The 8,328-nt window shown below is 51.8% G+C and overlaps 1 pseudogene; it reads left to right on the top strand.

Annotated features, from left to right (window-relative positions):
- Positions 1-7,173: 7,173 nt before the first annotated feature.
- LOC134368647 (olfactory receptor 10V1-like) lies at positions 7,174-8,105 on the top strand (annotated as a pseudogene).
- The last annotated feature ends 223 nt before the right edge of the window (positions 8,106-8,328 follow it).

Here is an 8,328-nt window from a genome sequence, read left to right as displayed (position 1 = left end):
GACTCCGGGATGCAGTGAAGCCAGGATGGGTAATATACAAGCCCAGTCCTCTTGCTAGGGACGCACAAGGGTCAGCTCTACCCGGAACGACTCCAGCTAGACTCACACTCTAGGAAGAGTCATGTGGCTTGCAAGGTGGCTCCGGAAAGTAATTCCGACTTTCCAGTCTGCGTTTGGGTTGAGTAGGGGAGAGCTGCCTTGGGGGTTAGCTCTGCGGGCCTTATGAAGCCGAGAGAGACTGAGGAAATCCAAAAGGATCTTGGCAAGAGAGCCTCAGGGGAAACAATTAGAGGTTTGCACCAAACATATATATCACTGAGGCTGTGAGTGGCCTCTGTGGGCAGCCACAGTTGTAAACATGGAGCAAACACACTTACTCCTTGAGCCAGAGAATTACAGCAAATAAGTTCATGCTACTGCCCCACAGCCCAACGCACGGGCTTCTGCCTTTTCTATACCAGGCTCTGTGCTGGCTGCTGTCAGGGGGGCAAAGGTCAGCAGGAGTGCACAGACTAATAGGAGAACGAAGACACATATCCGAAGCAGACATTAAGAATTCAGCTTTAGAACTAAGTCTGTTTACAACGCTTAGAATTAGAATTCAGCTGCTTAGAAGGAAAACTGAGGGCAAGACTTGACCGAGGATGAACTTGACCTGGAGCCAGACAGATCTCCAGAGGTCTAAGCTCAACTCCACCCGTTCCTGGCTGTGTAATTTTGGGTGAGCTATGACACTTAACCTCTCTCAGCTTTAGATTTGTTTTCTCTTTGACATGGAGCGAATAGTAGCAGCTACCTCACTTCATGGTTTGGAGGAGGAACTGAGAGAATATACGTATAACTAGTCTGTAAGTGCAGGCGTCCATGCGGGAAAAACCCCAACACTCCCCTACTCCCGTGAGTGCGTGCTCACCCTGTGGGTCCCAGGACATGAGGATCAGAGCACGGTGGTCCTGTATCAGCACTTACTGGGGGTTATCAGTCTAGGCCAGTAGGGCTGCTTCGTCTCCCCTTAAGTGCAGTCCCACCATGTTTCCCATGGACGTTGGATGTGATTCAGTGAAATAAGTAGTGTGAAATATCAATTAAATAATAGCTAAAGTGATCACGAAAATTTTAGTGTTGAAGAAGAAATAGGAAGGCTGATCAATGAAACAGAATTAAGAATCCAGTAGTAGATTTTTTTAATTCATATGGAAATTTAGTGTCTGATAAGGGAGAAATTTAACATTTGTTAAATTTGATAAAGACAACATTCAATAAATGGTGTTGTGGACAACTGGCTCTCTATGAAAACATGCACCACACGAAATTGGATCCCCACCTTACTCCTTTCACCAAAATCAGTCTCGGGGATCAAAGAGTAAATGTAGACAAACAAAACACTAAAACACCTAGAAAGACACACGGGTGGATATTTTCATCTTCTGGAGTGCTGAAAACATTTCTGAGCGCAGGATGTGAGGCTAGAAGCACTGCCGTGCTGTTGATGATGGTGTGCATTGGAGCAGCATCTTTGGAGGGCAAGTTTGCTGCACTTTAAAGTGTGCACGCCCGGGGAGTAATTGCAGTTGCAGGTGGTGGGCACGCTGATAGCACTGATCTGCTCGCCGCATCGCGGGCACAGCTGCTGACGGTCAGCTCTGTGCCACATGAATATGCATAATCAATAAAAGTTTTTCAGATTAAAAAACAAAAAAACAAAATGTGCACACCGAGCTCACAAATGGGAGGGGAGGAAAGATCCAGATGTCCAGGGAATCTGCTCTGGCCAGAGGAGAAAGTACTGAAGGAAAGGAAAAGACAGGCAGACATGCTAAACAGCGATTTCTGCATCTCAGTTGAGAGGCTTCCTGTTATCTCACCCTGTGGGCTGCAGAGACAGCAAGTCCTGACTGTGGAACAGCCCAAGCCTCAGGGAACCTGAAGCCATGTTAGCAAAAGTTGGCTTCTCTCCCAAACCCCTTACTCAGTGTCTGTCCCGTTGGGAAATCCTTTCCTGGACATAAATGCTCACGTCTGGGAGACACCGTCCTTCACCCCCAAGGCCATATGAGCACCTTTTGCCTTCTTTATTCATTCATTCAATGAATATTTATTTAACATCTATGGAGTGCCAGGCATCTTGCCAGGCTCTAGGGGCCCATCTGTCACCACTCAATAAGTGCTCATTCCACAACAGAGAGCTCATAGGCTGAAGAGGATGTGCAGAAAGACTGAGACTGAGTGGAAGGATGATGTTATATGTTCGGAGGTCAACCTCGGGTAGGTCATTTCCTTATTCTCAGGCTGGTTTTCCATGCTGTGTCATTCCTTTGTTGTTTTTCCATTTAGTGGCCTGGGATATGACTGGGAATAAAGGCATGGTGACATTGAGGCAGCTTTTACCACTGAGACCACACCACAGAGTGACGGCGCAGAAAGGAGCTAGACAGACCGGGGTCACCATTGACTACTGCATCTTGAGATGGATGTCATGTACTTCACGTGGACTGGCTGACATCCATTTGCCAGCATCTCCTCCAATTTGTCTCCTTGGCAAGCACTGCATGGAGACCACATTCAAAAGGCCCTTCTGGCTGTCTCTTAGTGGATATTTGAGACACAGAGAGAGTCCCGGGAATGTTGTATAACAGGAGGATTTTCAAGTTACCCCACACCTGGACTGGAAGCTGTTGACCATCTTTGCATCCCTTGCAACAGAAGGTGCAGATGAAACGTCTTCAGAGCAAAGGAAGAGCAAAGCACATCCACAGCGATGAAAGACAGGGAAGGGGGCAGTCCTGATGGTGTCTGAGTCTCTGGTTCCACTTTGCTCCTGTCTGAGTTTCTGGGAGACAACTACCCCACCCCCACCCCAGCCCCCACCCCCAACCTGGTATTCACATAACAAGTTCCCATGGTTTCCTGGGCTACTTGGAATTGGTTTCTGCTACTTTGGGGTTTTTGTTATTTTACTTCTCAAAATACATTGTACTTGATGTTCATGCCCCTTTACCAGTTCCTCTCCACCCCTCTCCCCTCCCCACCGTCGTAAGTGTGCACTTGACTTAAAAAGTTCAAGGAATTTTTGTGGTTATTCCGTCCGGTTTCTGCTACTTTTGACCAATAGAACCCTAATGGTAGATCTGCTTGCTCATGTTACAGAAGAAGCTCGGTGTCTACCTGTACGGGGAGTTAAGAGGGCTCCATCAGACACTCTGTGCTCCAATGTTCCAGGCGGGATGAAGAGAGACAGAAAAAGGTTAGACTGTCTGGGGTCAACTTTGCCAACTGAGAGATCTGGTTAACTGTGAAGAGCCCAAGATGATGGCATCAGAGAGGTTCTTTTTCTGTCTTGTGGTGGCAGCAGTGCCCCCTGACCTCTAGCTGGCACGTTTTCCCTCAGAGAGCCAGTCCATGGCAGTGCCCAGCTCTTTCCATGGAGTCTCAGCATCTAAGGGAAGAAAGCAAGGGGGCACCTGCCTGGTGAGCCTAAAACTCTGACACGTACCTACCTTCAGGCAATTCTGACTTTGCAATTCTTTGTGGTCGCCCCAAATACTAGAAAATGAAATTAACCTGCCAGCCTGTAGCTACCCTTTTCAGCACACAGAGAACCTGTAATTACTGAACTCAAGTGAGAAAAGAACGGCCAACCAGATTGCTTCGTCACGTTTTCACCCAACACATGAGACGGTTCCACTGAGCAGAGCTCAGTGTCCAGGTACGGGGGTGTCTGTGGCCTCCTCCCCACGGGCAATGTGGTGAAGGGGGCGGGGCAGAGTTCACCGTGGGGCAGAAGTGCCAGCTAAGAAACCAAAGAAGTCCTGAGGCCCCAATCAGGACTTTCCCTTTCAAAGAGTCCAGATAGTTAATAGGATGCACACAAACATCCACGCCGGCCCTACAGCCACCGAACTTAGGAGACAAGCCAACGTCCAGGCCCAGCACCATGATGTTCCCAGAACTCGGTTCTGTGTTGCCCCAATCCTATCAGAGTCCATGGTCTCTAACTGGGATCTAACTGGTATCCAACTGGAGCCAGATGCAGAAAACCTGGATAATTTTGAGAGCGGCGGTCCCCGAGCTGTCACTGCTGAGAGAGCCCTGCAGTCACCATGGCCGCTCTCTCCGTTCCAACAGAAGAGCTTCTGTTTTCGAAACTGTGGCCAAGAGCAGAGGGGGCCAGAGGGCAGGAAAGAGGAAGAGAAAAGTGGAGCGGCTAGAAAACTGCCACACGCCCACCTTGGTGTCGGCAGCCCCTCTGGTGGTGGAGGCAGAGGCAGAAACGGCTGGAATGATTCAGAGGAGATTGCGAGTGATCCTAAGCTCCAGCAGAGTAGTCTGGGGTCCTGTTTTCTGCTTTGGGGTGTGGGCCTTGTCCCTGCCACCGCCTAGAGCCCAGCACCCAGCACTGTGCTGGCCCTGCAAAGGATGGACAATTGTCATATGGCAGCCGGTCTCACTTTCAGCAGGATCTTCTCTCTGTCTCGTTCCCTCTCTGTCTCTCTTTCTCTCATTCTTTCCTTTCCTTTCCTTCCTTTCCTTCCTTCCTTCCTTCCTTCCTTCCTTCCTTCCTTCCTTCCTTTCTTCCTTCTTTCCTTCCTTCCCCCTTCCGTCCTTCCTTCCTTCCTTTCCTTCCATCCTTCCTTCCTTCCTTCCTTCCTTTCCTTCCTTCTTTCCTTCCTTCCTTCCATCTTTTCCTTCCTTCTTTTCTTCCTTCCTTCCTTCCTTTCCTTCCTTCCTTCTTTCCTTCCTTTCCTTCCTTCCGTCCTTCCTTCCTTCCTTCCTTCCTTCCTTCCCACCCTTCCTTCTTTCCTTCCTTTCCTTCCTTCCGTCGTTCCTTCCTTCCGTCGTTCCTTCCTTCCTTCCTTCCTTCCTTCCTTCCTTCCTTCCTTCCTTCCTTCCTTCCATCGTTCCTTCCTTCCTTCCTTCCATTTCTGTGTATCTGTCCATCGTTTTTTCCTTTTCTGTTTTTCTTCATTGTCTTTTTTCTTTCTTTTCTTCTCTCTTTGTTTCTGTGTGTCTTCCTGCCTGTCTTTTTTCTCTCTCTTTGCTTTTCTTTCTTTAAAAAAGGAAAAAGAAAGGAAAAGGAATGAAATTTCCAGGATGTGGCAATGGCTTTGACCTGGGCGCTGGTATTCCTAGAAAGGGCAAGGGCATCTGGGAGGCTTTTCTGAACAATAGCACCAGGGGTCTGCCGCTGGTAGGTGAGGCAGCTTTATGAATGCAGGTGACACATGAATTTAGGAATGCAGGGGACGATGGAGCTTACTGGGCTGCACGGAAGCAACTGTGGCCCTGCTCTACTGAGATGTGGACAGTGGTACAGGTTGGACACTGCGCTACACCTAGATCAGGAGTTGTCGGGGTGTGGATATGCTGGCCTTGGGGAGATGTAGGCATGAGACAGGAGGTTAGGTCAGCTGAGGAGCAGCATTCTCAAGGTTCCATTGCTCTCATTCCCACGTCACTCAGAGAAGTAAGCCACTTCGATGACTCTGATTTTGCATATTAACGAGGGAAGCCCTGAGAGCCTCCTAGTTCTTACAAAGAACAAGGGAATCTCAGTTTGGGGGGGGGGTTGTCGGTTCAAATGCCCCAATCTCAGGCTCCATTGCCCACTTTGAGCTTCTTTCTAGCAAGGACTGGTCCCTGGATTCGACCCCAGCCAAACCTGTATGTTATCTGCCTCTCAAATCAGCCTGAGGCTGATTCACGTAATGGTAATGAATTCTACAATGGGGACTGCAGATTTAGCAGATCTGACTGAAATAACATTGTCAGGACCTAAACTGTATCCAAGGTTTGCGAACGAAACACAAGTCATCGGGATTGGGATTTGGGTCCAGCTGTGTGACCTGGGGAAGGTACGCCCCTCTGTGCGCGGATCCCAGTACGGCCTCCTTCCTGACCTCTCCTAGGACTTTCTCAGTCCTGCCTTCACTGCTACTTAACGCAAGTCACAGGCCGTGGAACTCCTCTAAGGACACTCCCTTTCTAACAACCATCAGCTATACTTCCGAGGGCTGCTCCCTGTGGTCCAAACAGGCTGGAAAGACCCCATCTGGGTCCTGGGAAGCAGCCCTTCCCCTGCTGCCCTGAGGATGGGCTGTTCATCGCTCTTGGGTTCTCACCAACAGCAGACTTCTACTCTTGCTTCCGTGTTTTCTGTATTTTCAAGGTTTAGGGACCAAATAAACAAAGCAATCCCCACATTTCTGCAGCATTCTCATGGGGGGACAGAGTGCAAGCGTCCGAGGAAGACAAACACGAGCCCAGCAAGCATGTTCTCACCCACAGAAAGAATTTTCAAGGGAGGGCACAAGGGTCTCGTGGGAAGGCTGAGCGTGGAGGGTGGGAAGCTGGGCTGGGTCACGGGAGGGGTTGAGCGCCAGCTGTGGGGCCTCTGTCTGAAGGGAAGCTGGCCACCCTGCTCTCTGCCAGTCCTGCCAGCCGTGGCTCCCATGTCGGGGGACACGGAGAATAAGCCAAGAATTACAGCCTCGGTGGTGCATAATATGATGGCTGAAGCCCAGGGAGCTGTGGGGACACAGGAGAGGGGCTAGCCCACCTAGGGCATCAGGGGAGGGGTCTGGAAAGGGGTGGCACAAAAGCCGGGCCTCCCTGCAGCTGAGGCGTGCAGGCACAGTAGGGGCAGCAGCTCGTGCCGGCTCTGCCCCCTTCCTCTCCAGCACCCGCTTCGCAGCCCTCGGCTGCAGGTAGCAACGTCGCAAGTGCCTGAGATGAACTGGCCAGAGCTCACGCCCTGCAGGAATTCCCTAGAGCAGCAGTGATCCTGCAGACCCCGTCTCCATCAAACTCCAGACCCCCACCGCAGACAACGCTGCAAGCGCAGGACGGCTCTGGCAGGAGGGTTGTCTTCAGGGCCTGTGAAAATCAACTGCACGTTTACAACTCGCTCGTCTTGGATCGTTTCTGTAAGAGCCCAGCCGGGGAACTAAAGCAGGATCTCACCAGCTGTTCTTTGTTCTCGGTGAACAGAGGGCGGAATTCAGGAGGCTAATCGGATGGAGGTGAGGGCCGAGCCTGGGGAAGGAGCTGGCAGGGCCTGGTGAGCCGGGTGCGCTCCCGTCCGTGCGTGGAAAGGGCTCCAGGGTTTCCCATGACTTGGAGAATTGCTAGAAAGCTGTCCTTTCCAGCCAGCAGTCCTGCGGCAGAGAACACAGGATGGACACGTGCTGGAAAAACCACACCCTAGGCTCTGAGTTTATCATCTTGGGCTTTGGAGACCTGGCCCAGCTGCAAATCCCCCTTTTTGGACTCTTTCTAATCCTGCATCTTGTCACCCTAGCGGGGCACATGACTATTGTGCTCGTCACCCTCACGGACTCCTGTCTCCAGACCCCCATGTATTTCTTCCTTCGAAACCTGTCCACCATTCAAATTGGCTATGTACTGTTTATTGTCCCCAACATGCTGGTCAACTTCCTGTCCGGGAACCAGCGGATGCCCTTCCTGGGCTGTGTCCTGCAGATGCACCTCTTCGTCGACCTGGGCGGGGCAGAGTGTTTCCTCCTGGCCGCCATGGCCTATGACTGCTTCGTGGCCGTCTGCCACCCCCTGCGCTACACACTCATCACCAGGGCCCTGTGCCTGCACATGCTGTCTCTGGCATGTGTCGGCGGCTTTGCCCTCTCACTCACCCTCACCACGCTGATATTCCTCTGGCCCTTCTGCCAGTCCCGTGAGGTCGACCATTTCTTCTGCAACATCCCTGCGGTGCTATTCCTGGCCTGCGCAGACACGCGAGCCAACGAGATGGCAGTCTTCCTCGTCTGCACGCTCGTCCTGCTGCTCCCGTCCGTGCTCATCCTGCTGTCCTACGGATTCATTATCAGCGCCGTCCTCAGCATCCACTCTGAGGGCAGGAACAAAGCCTTCTCCACCTGTGCTGGGCACCTGCTGGTCTCTCTCCTGCACTATGGCTGTGCGATATTCATCTACATTTGCCCCACTCATGCTACACCCAAGGACAGGACAAAATCGTGTCCTTGACCTACACCAACGTCACCCCCATGCTCTACCCTGTGATCTACAGCCTGAGGAACAAGGAAGTCAAGGGAGCCCTCAGGAGCCTCCTGCGGCGCCACAGCGGCTGAAGAGCAGCAGCAGGTGACCCCTGCACCAGGTGACCCCGGCCCCAGGTGACCCTGGCTACAGGTGACGGGGAAGGCAAGGCGCGGCCACCAGGACTAGCCCGGCCCCCTTCAAGAGCCCCGTCAGTCCTCAGATCATGCACCCTGCGGCCCGTCCTCCCCTTGAGTGCTTGGCCATGGTTCTCAGCACACCAGAACTCGCTGCGCCCTTTTCTGTGGTCAGACA

This window comes from Cynocephalus volans, chromosome X (genome assembly GCF_027409185.1).
Source record: "Cynocephalus volans isolate mCynVol1 chromosome X, mCynVol1.pri, whole genome shotgun sequence".
Classification (NCBI taxonomy): domain Eukaryota; kingdom Metazoa; phylum Chordata; class Mammalia; order Dermoptera; family Cynocephalidae; genus Cynocephalus; species Cynocephalus volans.
Note: the sequence above shows the minus strand (reverse complement) of the source record. Positions and strands in the feature narration are given on the sequence as shown.